The following is a 13,194-nucleotide window of genomic DNA, read 5'->3' on the forward strand; positions in this document are numbered from 1 at the left end:
TCGTTACGTCCTCGATTCCGTTTTCGAAACCCGCCACCGTCTAGATTTTGATTAATGATAAACACTGCCGACCGAAAGCTTCCGGCGTAAGAAGCCACCCTCATTCTGCCAACGGCCTTGTCAAAGAGGGCGAAGGAACGGAAGTAGGTCCTCGGGGTAGGAAAATGCTCCAAAAGGCGGAAGAATCAGCAATGATCAACGGCATGAGGACGCATAAGGTAATGCATTGAAGACACGTGGCCAGTAATTGAAAAAGTGTCATGATGATTTCTCCAGTGCCAAACGATTTCAGAATAGTCCCCCATTCGGATCTCTGGGAGGGGATTGCCAAGGGGGAAGTGACCACGAGAAAAATACTGCATTACCAATGAAAGGAGAACGTTCTACGAGTTGGGGCGTGGAATCTCAGAAGCTTGAACGTGGTTGGGAAGCTGGAAAATCTGAAAAGAGAAATGCAAATGCTCAATCTAGATGTAGTGGGGGGGAGTCAGTGAAGTGAAATGGAAAGAAGACAAGGAAGGGTTCCTAGTTAGATAAGTATAGGGTAATATCAACAGAAGCAGAAAATAGTATAACAGGAGTAGGATTCGTTATGAATAGGAAGGTAGGCTAGAGAGTGTGTTACTATGAAGAGTTCAGTGATAGGTTTATTCTAGTCAGAATCGACAGCAAACCGACGACGATAATTCAGGTACACATACCGACTTTGCAAGCTGAAGATGAAGAAATGGAGAAAGTATGTGAGGATACTGAAAGGGTAATACAATACGCAAACGGAGATGAAAATCTGTCATGGGGGCTGGAATGCGGTTGCAGGGGAAGGAGTAGAAGAAAAAGGACAATATGAGCTTGGGACAAGGAATGAGAAACGAGAAAGAATAACTGAGTTCTGTAATAAATTTCGGCTGGTAATAGCAAATGCTCTGTTCAAGAATCGTAAGAGGAGGTAGTATACTGGGAAAAGGCGAGGTGATACGGGAAGACTTCAGTTAGGTGACATCATAGTCAGAGAGAGATTCCACAATCCAATAAGTGATGTACCTTTTGTATTTATTGCTCATATGTTTTTCGTGTTTCTTCAAAGCAAAGAGAAAAGGTGAAGCGGTAACCCAGCATAGAGTCTGCGCCTACAGTCATGTACTTTTGATTTTCAAGTGTTACAAAAACATAAGATGTTTTTCCTGTTCCTCGGTGAGATGAAGGACTCGCTCTCTGTTAATGAATGAAGGTAGACGCACATTATTTTAGAGCGAAATCGACAGTAGGCCTTTTATTTGTGAGAATAAGTAAAAAGTCTGTATTTTTTATGTGCATCGAAGGAAAGAATATAATATTATTTTACTAAATGAAATATTGTATCAGTCATTATTCCTAGTAGTACTGTAATATATAAATACTCAAGAAGCCCACCTGTGTACTTCGGAGTTGCCACGAAGATCCGATTACAATATCATGGACACGGTCAAAATTTTGTAGGTGGATACGGCGATAGAAAGACTATTTCATTTAGTGGAACTAATATGAAAAGCTTCTTCACCCATTTACAGGCATAGGTCAGCTTATTGTGCACGTCCGACACGCCGAAAAATTAATCTCATTATTTCCATATTGTAAGGCAATTGCAGTTAATCTGATGTACCGGAAAGCAACAAAACAATATCTACCAATATATGGATATGGGCATGAATAAACAAGTTAAAGTGAAACGCATTTTGGAGATGAGCCAAGCAGGTGGTTAATGACATTGGAAAACCCATTTAACAAAAGAACGGCGAGATTCTGCACAGATAGGGATAAGGTCAGAACAATCACTATTCCTTTTAACGTAAATATGGCTGGGACCGACGTTAAGTGGCTGCACGGCATTAACAGAGCTAGGTTGTGACCCAGCAAGAAAAAAAAAAAAATCACTTCTAGTGAGACGGTGATTAGCTGAGGCCATACTGGGCGATGCAGACGCGACACGGTGGGGAGATCCCCATTATATAATCTGGAATCGTTTGCCATTAGAGAAATCCCTATTATATAAAAGCATTTTAAGAACTTTCTAGATCTCTCTCTCTCTCTCTCTCTCTCTCTCTCGTCTCATCTCGTCTCGACTCACAGTGGACCGCACAAGTGGGTGGAAATAATTGAGGGTACTGAGAGCTTTGCTTTCCGTGAAGTGAGGATGATACGCTTCATGTATCTTGGCGACAGATAGCAAAGAGGTAGATAATTATTCCTGCAGGAAATTTTGCAGGCAAAGAAATTGTGCATGTCGCTCCAAGCCTTAGTGAGTGTGCAATAGCCATCATTTCGACTAGGGAAAGATTAACGCTCTATGGAACACAGGGAAGTTGAGACTGAGTGAATTCAGTCAAGGCCAGAATAGGGAATTTGACTTTCAGATCCAGCAGGGAGACAATCCCGTTGCAGATGCCACTTGGTAAAGTACAATTGCGCATTTAGCCACAGTAAATGTTAAGTCTAGATTTTGCTCACTCCTACTTGCGTACGATTTGACCATTGAATATCACAAGCTTGGATACTAATCTACCCTTACATTGAGTACATGAGAGTTTTTTCTTTGGTTCAAAAAGTAAATTTACTCCCCACCAACTAAGTGCATTGATCAGCTATGACAATGTAGATATAAATGAGTTGATGAAGATTTTTAATCATTCTTTCTTGTGATAAAAAATTTTCATGTGTCGAGGTAACGATTTTAATAATCGTCATTTCAATACGTCCAGGAGTTTAATATTTTGTTATTGAGTGTCAAAAGTAATTGAACGTGATTGTTGTTTATCACTTGACCGCCTGAAAGCACAGTTGATAAAGTATATGTAGAATAGAAAAGGGAATAGCTGTTTTGTCTTTCTAGAACAGACCCCAAACTTTCACCTTTATTTATTCATGCATTCTAGTTACGTGGCAGCAGCATTTCTAATGATTTTTGCTACGATCCGCACCTGATATTAGCTGCCTTACAGGGCCAAGTCTATATTTATTTAGAATGTCTGTTTAACATCCTGTGCTTGAAAAGCCAGTTCAGATGTTTTGTGTTAAGTGGTAAGCTAAGTTTGTACACATTAGTACAGTCACAGCGCAGATAAAAATGTCGGACAATATATCTAAACAAACATTTATTTATTATTAAATTTTTATTATATATATTGGATTGTAAGGCGTACCTAGGAGCAGATACAGACTCACATCACAATGTAGAAGTAATGAAGAGTACGCTGAACTTCAAGAGATTAGTCAGGAAGAATCAATATGCAAAGAAGTGGGATAGAGAAGCACTAAGGAATGGCGAGATGTCTAAAGCTATAGATACTGCAATAAGGAATACCTCAATAGGCAGTACAGTTGAATGGACATCTCTAAAAAGGGCAATCACAGAAGTTGGAAAGAAAAACATAAGTACAAAAAAGGTAACTGTGAAGTAACTATGAGTAACAGAAGGAATACTTCAGTTGATTGGTGAAAGAAAGAAGTACAAAAATGTTAAGGGAAGTTCAGAAATACAAGTCGCTGAGGAATGAAACAATTGGGAAGTGCAGGGAAACCAATACGAAATGGCTGCACGTAAAATGTGAAGAAATCGAAAAAGAAATTATTGTCAGGGACTGACTCAGCGTATAGGAAAGTCAAAGCACCATTCGGTGAAATTGAAATCAGGCACTTTGTTACTGTTCCTAGTTCTCTGTAAATAGCGATTGCTAAACCAGATGGTAGGCTTCAGAGTACATTAATGAGCGACCTGCAGGCACTGAAGTGAACTGTCTGTGGTTAAAAACTGCCTTGGTGTCCTAAGCGCGCCATGTTTTGTGCCTGTGGACAGAAGAATTTCCTGTCCGCCAGTGAGGGGAGGAAGCAATGTAGGGAGCAGTCAACAGTGTTTCCTACGGCAGCTATTCACATTATAGGTGGACGTACATAGCGCGCTAGAGCAAGTGATACGAAAGCAAGAAGGGGTCCAGGTTTGTGAGCACCATCTGGAGGGTGCAGCACGGAACTGTGAGGCGCCAGCTGAATGGTTGTGCGTGAGTGTTGACAGCCTCTCGTGGTATTTGTTGTATGCACCGCGTTAATCCGTAAATCGGTACTCTCCGTTGATTCATTTTGCATTGGGAATTGTAACAGAATTTATTTTCACCACTGTGTGTGTGGTGTAGTATTACAAACTCTGCTGTAAGTGGCGCGTCTTAAGGCCACAAGGTTAACGCAGAATAATGTACAGCGTGTACAAAAAAACTGAAATGTGTTTGTGTTTTAGTTGTCGACCGCGTACTGCTGAGAATATGAAAAAGAACATAAATTAGGCAGATAGAATTCTAGCCTTAGCGCCCACAAACTATGCGTGGGCGGTGTAAACCAGACTGCTATGGCTTGGGAGGTTTGTCTTGTGTATGCTACAATTGTGTATGCTATTCTTGTGGCAGATCAGGACACCGGACAAAAATCTAGTCACCTAGGCTGCCAGAGGACACTTCACGCTAATAGTGTGTAACATCGTCTTCAGCATTAATAACGGCCTGAACTCGGCTAGAAAGAAACCGAAAGTTTCTTCAGTTATGCCGTGTACAACGACCAAATTAGGAGGATGTTGCTTATTACATTTCGACCGCTGTTCCAAAGAATCTAAGACATTTATAGACCTTTGATCAGGTGATTTACTTGCCAGTTATCGAGCGATAGGACTCCCGAGTGTTCGTCAAAAGAGCAATATGCGCGTGAACGCTGACAACACGCCTGTCTTGAAGATGGATGTGGTCACTGCATGAAGACGCCGCCCGCAACATTGAAAAAGACATCCTGGTTAATCTATTCAGCTACCCGAATGAGTGGGATCAAGTCACGGCACGAATAACCAGAACCACATCCTACGCACGCTATCCGTTAACCGCCTTATTAGGGTGCCGGTATACTCGACGCCGTGCATCATTCGAGAACGGACAAAACTGTCAGTCGCTGGACCACAGCACACCCCTCCCGCCAGTCAATGTCCAGTTTCGGTGTTGTTCGGTCTACACAACACGTGCAGCCGCATGTACTGCGGCGAGCAACGGCCTTTGCGAGATGCCCCGACTGGAAGTGTACACTGCGCGCAGATTCCTACACAATGGAACATCTTCGGGATGAGTTTGGACGTACACTAAGCTCCAGATCTCAGTGTCCAATGTTGCCACCTTCTCTAGTTTTGGTTCCTGGGGAAGAATGAGCTATCATTCCTCCACCACATTCAGACACCTCAATGCAAGTGTCCCCAGAAGATTTCAACCCGTCACACAGGTGAGTGGTGGACGCAGCTCATGTTAATGTCCACAGTAGGTATGCGGACACTTTTCAATACTTTGGATCAGATCGTGCACATCGCTTTAGCATAATCTGCAATAAATCGGTACTCAGAGAAGTATAGTATCTGAAGAGCATTCGTTATAAATTTGAGACGTACACTACTGGCCATTAAAATTGCTACACCTCGAAGATGACGTGCTACAGACGCGAAATTTAAACGACAGGAAGAAGATGCTGTGATATGCAAATGATTAGCTTTTCAGGGCATTCACACAAAGTTGGCGCCGGTGGTGACACCTACAACGTGCTGACATGACGAAAGTTTGCAACCGATTTCTCATACACAAAAAGCAGTTGACCGGCGTTGCCTGGTGAAACGTTGTTGTGATGCTTCGTGTAAGGAGGAGAAATGCGTGCCATCACGTTTCCGACTTTGATAAAGGTCGTATTGTAGCCTATCGCGATTGCGGTTTATCGTATCGCGACATTGCTGCACGCGTTGATCGAGATCCAATGACTGTTAGCAGAACATGGAATCGGTGCGTTCAGGAGGGTGATACGGAACGCCGTGCTGGATCCCAACGGCATCGTATCACTAGCACTCGAGATGACAGGCATCTTATCCGCATGGCTGTAACGGATCCTGCAGCCACGTCTATATCCCCGAGTCATCAAATGGGGACGTTTGCAAGACGACAACCATCTGCACAAACAGTTCGACGATGTTTGCAGCAGCATGGACAATCACCTCGGAGACCATGGCTGCGGCTACCCTTGACGCTGCTTCACAGACAGGAGCGCCTGCGATGGTGTACTCAACGACGAACCTGGGTGCACCAATGCCAAAACGTCATTTTTTCGGATGAATCCAGGTTCTGTTTACAGCATCATGATGGTCGCATCCGTGTTTAGCGATATCGCGGTGAACGCACACTGGAAGCGTGTATTCGTCATCGCCATACTGACGTATCATCCGGCGTGATGGTATGGGGTGCCGTTGATTACACGTCTCGGTCGCCTCTTGTTCGCATTGACGGCACTTTGAACAGTGAACGTTACATTTCAGATGTGTTACGACCCGTGGCTCTACCCTTCATTCGATCCCTGCGAAACCCTACATTTCAACAGGATAACGCACGACCGCATGTTGCAGGTCCTGTACGTACCTTTCTGGATACAGAAAATGTTCGACTACTGCCCTGGACAGCACATTCTCCAGATCTCTCACCAATTGAAAACGTCTGGTCAATGGTGGCCGAGCAACTGGCTCGTCACAATACGCCAGTCACAACTCGTGATGAACTGTGGTATTGTGTTGAAGCTGCATGAGCAGCTGTAACTGTACACGCCATCCAAGCTCTGTTTGACTCAATGCCCAGGCGTATCAAGGTCGTTAATACGGCCAGAGGTGGTTGTTCTGGGTACTGATTTCTCAGGATCTATGCATCCAAATTGCGTGAAAATGTAGTCACATGTCAGTTCTAGTACAATATATTTGTCCAATGAATACTCGTTTATCATCTGCATTTCTTCTTGGTGTAGCAATTTTAATGGCTAGTAGTGTACATGTGTCACGCAATTAATTTAAGAGCTATGATAGCAACAGATTCTCACCACTATGACAACGTCATTAATTCACTCAATATGAAATCTAAGCCGGCCGGAGTTCAAAAAATGGCTCTGAGCACTATGGGACTCAACTGCTTAGGTCATTAGTCCCCTAGAACCTAGAACTAGTTAAACCTAACTAACCTAAGGACATCACACACATCCATGCCCGAGGCAGGATTCGAACCTGTGACCGTAGCGGTCTCGCGGTTCCGGACTGCAGCGCCCAGAACCGCACGGCCACTTCGGCCGGCCCGGCCGCAGTGGCCGTGCGGTTCTAGGCGCTACAGTCTGGACCCGAGCGACCGCTCCGGTCGCAGGTTCGAATCCTGCCTCCGGCATGGATGTGTGTGATGTTCTTAGGTTCGTTAGGTTTAATTAGTTATAAGTTCTAGGCGACTGATGACCTCAGAAGTTAAGTCGCATAATGCTCAGAGCCATTTGAACCAACCATAAAATCGAAGTTTGTATTTCGCTAAGCGACACAGGTCTATGGACTGTGGCGCGCTATAACGCTTATATTTCATGCTACTTAATTGTCCGCATGTTAAATGTGGAACTTTGAAACTGATTACGTAAAAATATAAATGTTTTTACCAAAAAAAGAATGTTTTCGGAGGTGTGTGTTTTGACCCCACCAACTCATTTTTGGATTCGCGTGTGCTTCCCAGCCACGAATTACGTCCAGGTGGGGGGGGGGGGGGGGGGGGCGTGAACGCCAGGTACCAGGCCTAGGCCATCTGCGGTGCGTGTGCGTTTTAAGGTGGGATGAGGGACTAATATTTTGTTTGGTGAGTTTAGATGTGCATACTTGCAGGTATCACACGACTGTCCAATTTCACGCGGTAACTGATCTCTTGTATATTATCTTACAAACAACTTTGTTTGGAGCGAGATGACAGGTGGTTCATTAAGACGAGATGGAACCGGGCGTCCCTCATTTTAATGATTCAATGTCGTTTCCAGCTGTTTCCCTATGCTGTCTCAGTCCAATGCAGAGATGTCCATTTCACAATGGCCGTGCAATAAATAATGCAACACATTTTTTCTCGGTCAGTTTCGGTTGAAAAAGTGCGGAGCTGATTGTGGGGTATCGTCAAATGTTCCCGCTTCAGCTCTATAGTTTTATGAAGTTTCGATAGGTGACGGCGCTATACGTAGCATTCAAAATGGAGTCTGTAAAAGGGGGTGCATACCAACCAGTTACATGTCATTGAGCCGGCCGGAGTGGCCGAGCGGTACTAGGCGCTACAGTCCGGAACCGCGCGACCGCTACGGTCGCAGGTTAGAATCCTGCCTCGGGCATGGATGTGTGTGATGTCCTTAGGTTAGTTAGGTTTAAGTAGTTCTAAGTACTAGGGGACTGATGACCACAGCAGTTAAGTCCCATAGTGCTCAGAGCCATTTGAACCATTTGAACATGTCATTGAGTTTCCATTGGTAGAAAAGCAGAGCCACGCAGATATTCACAGGCGCTTGCGGAATATCTACGGAGATCTGGCAATGAACAAAAGCACGGTGGGTCGTTGGGCGGGGCATGTTATCGTTGCAACAAGGCCGCGCAAGCCTGTCCCATATCCCAAGTACCTGCTGGCTGCCCACAGCTGTGACACCTGCAATGCTGGGACTGAAGAAACGAATGCGACGAGTCCGTTGCCACAAAAATTCAATCGCACTTCTCCTTCTCCATGGCAACACAAGGCCTCACACAAGTCTGCTCTCATGAGAAGCCGGCCGGTGTGGCCGAGCGGTTCTAGGCACTTCAGTCCGGAACCGCGCTGCTGCTACGGTCGCAGGTTCGAATCCTGCCTCGGGCATGGATGTGTGTGATGTCCTTCGGTTAGTTAGGTTTAAGTAGTTCTGTGTCTAGAGAGACTGATGACTTCAGATGTTAAGTCCATACTGCTCAGAGCCATTTGAACCATCTCCCGAGAACAGCTCACAAACCTTCACTAGGCTGTTCTTCCTCATCAACTTTAGAGTTCGGATCTTGCACCTTCAGAGTTTCATCTGTTCGGCCCAATGAAGGATGCACTTGCGGGAAGCAGTAGGTGGACGATTGGGAGGTTATTGGTGCAGCAAAACGCTGGCTCCGACGTCGACCAGTAAAGTCGTACCATGCGGGCATACATCACCCCCCCCCCCCCCCCCCCCAGTAAGAATGCGTCGGGCCTTCGCACTGAACGGATATTATGTTGGAAAATAGTTTTGTATTCAGAAGAATAGAAAACAATATAATGTATTGGAATCCCGAATAAAAGCAAGCTGCTTTCAGAAAGAAGTGTTGCATTACTTATTGAACGCTGCCCATATGATACGTATCACACTTTATCACATACTTACCTCATAGCTTTCGACGCCAGAATTTCTCCGTAAAGGAGGAAACAGGTCAAGCTGAAGGGGGGAGCCTTTGGCTGAGATGAGAGCTGACAAAGCAGGCAGGAGGTGACGGGAGATGCGTAAGGCGCCTCCGGGCTGTGCAAACACTTGCGCATGCCTCTTCCAGAATGGTGTCGCCGAGTCTGTATTTCACTGGCCGCTTCTTCCCAGAATCAACAGCACGAAGCAGCGGCGGCGCGCCGGGGCCTTTGGAACTCTAGCAGCACCCAGCGGGTCACCGCTGCATCTAGGTACTCATTAGTGTAGTTTCACTGTAGAGTGGAGTGCATTTACGCCCATTAGCAAGTTCTGTCTCTTCCTGGAATTTCTGCTGAAAATCGCTGTGGTGCTGAGAGCGCAGACGACGTTACCTTTCTGCTGTGCTCATTAGGCGAGTCAGTGGGGTTGAAACAAAGGCGCCTGTTGTGGCTGAGGTATCCTTCCCGAGATGACAAGGGAATTAAACGTAGAGTAAATGGTAAACTGCAATTTGCACAGAAAAATTATCCACAGATTTTACAAAGTGCCATCTTATCAAACAAGATAAATTTAGAAAACCACTAAGAAAAGATTTTAAAGAACATAGTTCCTATATAGGAAAACAGCGATCTGTAATTATTATAAATAAACTGGAAGCAGTCTCGATCGCTTAACTTACTTTTAATGGTGACCGGTTTCGATCTTTTTATCAGATCATCTCGGACCAACAGCAATAAACCAACAACAAACAGGAATTGATATCAACATATAAAGGACGAAATCATACATTCATAAAGCAGTAAATAACGCTGATATACCACGCATGTCTGCCGGAGGCGGTGGCGCATGGCAATCCTCTCATTTGTGGCTGGTGGTGTACTGCAACGTGAAGAACACCAGCCGCTAATTAAATACATGTAGCCCCGCCCACCGTCTCCGGCATTATGTCATGGATAGCCATTCACATAAGTTGCAATTCTGCCGCTTAAGAAAGTAACGTGGTAGTTACTGCAAGTCATTATTAGCATCTATAGGAGTTATAAAACACGTTAAAATCTTATAGCTTATAAAATATAGTGTAAAAAGGTAATTACTGCGACCTAAACAGTGTGGCCCTCTATCATGTACTGTTATCGACCAACGCAAAAGATGGTGGCAAGGACGCCACTGTAGTAACCATGGCTACCTACTCGTCTTACTAGAGCCAAAGAGGCTACCTGTGGAGAAAGCGTCCTGGTCGCTCAACGAAGGTACGTGATACGAGTAAGTGATACGCATATGAGTTCCTGTTAGCATTAAAATTTTAATTGAAAGACATCTCGTCAAAATAACTTCAAAAATGTTACGTCTGATATGCGATATCAGTAGTGGAATGTTACAGAAATTTTATAAAGTAGGAGCTATATTACCGTTCGGTCGTTGGTCTGCATAGCATGCAACGTCATGGCTATCATGGGCGTAAAATTGATAACATTGTGCCAATAAAGAACAGATCCCATGAACCATGGACCTTGTCGTTGGCGGGGAGGCTTGCGTGCCTCAACGATACAGATAGCCGTACCGTAGGTGCAACCACAACGGGGGGGGGGGGGGGGGGGTATCTGTTGAGAGGCCAGACAAACGTGTGGTTCATGAAGAGGGGCAGCAGTCTTTGCAGTAGTTGCAGGGGCAACAGTCTGGATGATTGACTGATCTGGCCTTGTAACACTAACCAAAACGGACTTGTTGTGTGCTGGTACTGCGAACGGCTGAAAGCAAGGGGAAACTACAGCCGTAATTTTTCCCGAGGGCATGCAGCTTTACTGGACATCGAGTATAGATTTTAGTGTCAGGAAGTCTTTTCTGAAAGTATTTGTATGGGGTGTAGCCATGTATGGAAGTGAAATGCGTACGATAAATAGTTTGGACAAAAAGAGAATAGAAGCTCTCGAAATGTGGTGCTACAGAAGGATGCTGAAGATTAGATGGGTATACCACATAACTAATGAGGATGTATTGAATAGAATTGGGGAGAAGAGAAATTTGTGGCACAACTCAACTAGAAGAAGGGATCGGTTGGTAGGACATATTCTGAGGCATAAAGGGATTACCAATGTAGTATTGGAGGGCAGCACGGAGGGTAAAAATCGTAGAGGGAGACCAAGAGATGAATACACGAAACAGATTCAGAAGGATCTAGGTTGCAGTAGGTACTGGGAGATGATGAAGCTTGCACAGGATAGAGTAGCATGGAGAGCTGTATCAAACCAGTCTCAGGACTGAAGACCACAACAACAACAACAACAACAAAACCACTGTCTGGACGGTCACGTCATGGGCGGACGAAATAATGTCTAAGATAACCATAATGTTATTTTGCAATATAGTGTTAATAAATATACCAATAACCGCCGGCATAGCAGGGTAGGGTGAAAAGCAACCCTTGTCAAACAGTAAAACACATAAAAGTGACATATAGCGTATAGATAAGGCTTTATGAATATATGATTACGTCATTTGTATGTTCATGTCAATTCCTATTTATTGCAGGTCCGAAGATGATCTGATAAAACTATCGAAACCGGTCACCATTAAAAAAAGTTAAGCGATCAAGACTGCTTCCAGTTTATTTACTAAAAAAAAGCATCTTAGTACATACAAAAATTCCCAGAAGGAGTACTTAGGTACTGAGCTTACGTTGATAAATGTAATACTTCATAAATGTTTCAATATACTGTGTGAACAACAACATAATGCGACATTGATTGTGATTTGTGCTGGATTCGCCAGGAGTGGGTGGCAAGGAATAGGTAAGTGCTTAGACAGAAAGCAGATGTGATCAGCAAAACACGTAATCTGAATGGCCCAATAACTTTACGTAACTTGGAATATCAAGTCCTCGAGAGTCGATTAATCAGAACCTGACCATCATAAACGGACACAATACAGAAACGCCACTTAAACTGCTGAGGTTTCGACTGACTCCGCTCGTATACCGGTAATCGACTGGGCCGGCGTCGCTGCGGCGGGCTTCTTATACCGGTTCGGTGGTGGCGCGGCGTGCGCGTACAGACGGAGGTATGGCTTCAAGACATTCGCGGATCGGCGAGGCCGTCAGCCGGTCTACCGCCAACCTGGGGCGCATTCTGCCTGGTGTGGTATCGATACTGTACGGTACCACAATCTGATGGTTTCGAATATCTTCCTTTTGCTTTCATTACGTCGGAGTTTTCAAATAGCTGTGAAATACAACCTATCAAAAGATGCCGGTATATACTTGGGTTAGACTTAGGGTACTATCAAATAACACTGTCAGATTCAACACAGAACCTACACATCAGTTAGCTTGCATTTTAACTATAGTAAATATTATAATATCCGTCGAGCAACAAAACTGTGCCTACGTCTTAGAAGATAACCATAGTTCAAACTCATCTACAAGACAGGCAGCATGGGCGATCCGCAAAATTACCGTCCAAACTCGCTGACGTCCCTGTGGTGTAGAATCCTAGAACATATTCTGAGCTCAAACAGTGCGAAACTCGTCTTGCGCTCTTCTCACGAGGTATGTTAAACGCAATGGGTCAAAGCAAGCAGGTGGGTGCAACATTTCTTAACTTCCCAAAAGCACACCAGCGACTGAAACAAACTTACGATTATAAGGGATGCTTTCGTTAAACAGCGTTTATATAACAACTACTTAGGCGACAGTTGAAAAATGTTCTTTCCTCGATTTTTCGAAAAAATATGCATCTATGGCCCCCAAGTATGATGATGAAAAATGCTGTTTTCAGTTATCTATTGATCCTGTCAATTCTGAGTAGATTAGGCGTCATGTACCTTAGGGGTGGTTATCTCACAATTAGGGAGATTGCCAGCCAAAAGATCTCAGAGTCATTTTAAGCCCCTTTCACACGATCTACTTCCTTGTCTGAGACAAGTGCGTCTACTGCAGCGCCTCTG

General features: G+C 44.4%; 1 protein-coding gene across 3 annotated transcripts in view; it reads right to left on the reverse strand.

Moving 5' to 3' along the window:
• LOC124785083 (diacylglycerol lipase-beta-like) overlaps positions 1 to 13,194 on the reverse strand; it is an 853,236-nt gene that overhangs the window by 464,053 nt on the left and 375,989 nt on the right. The gene's annotated exons all lie outside the window — the stretch shown is intronic.

This window comes from Schistocerca piceifrons, chromosome 1 (assembly GCF_021461385.2).
Source record: "Schistocerca piceifrons isolate TAMUIC-IGC-003096 chromosome 1, iqSchPice1.1, whole genome shotgun sequence".
NCBI classification, from domain to species: domain Eukaryota; kingdom Metazoa; phylum Arthropoda; class Insecta; order Orthoptera; family Acrididae; genus Schistocerca; species Schistocerca piceifrons.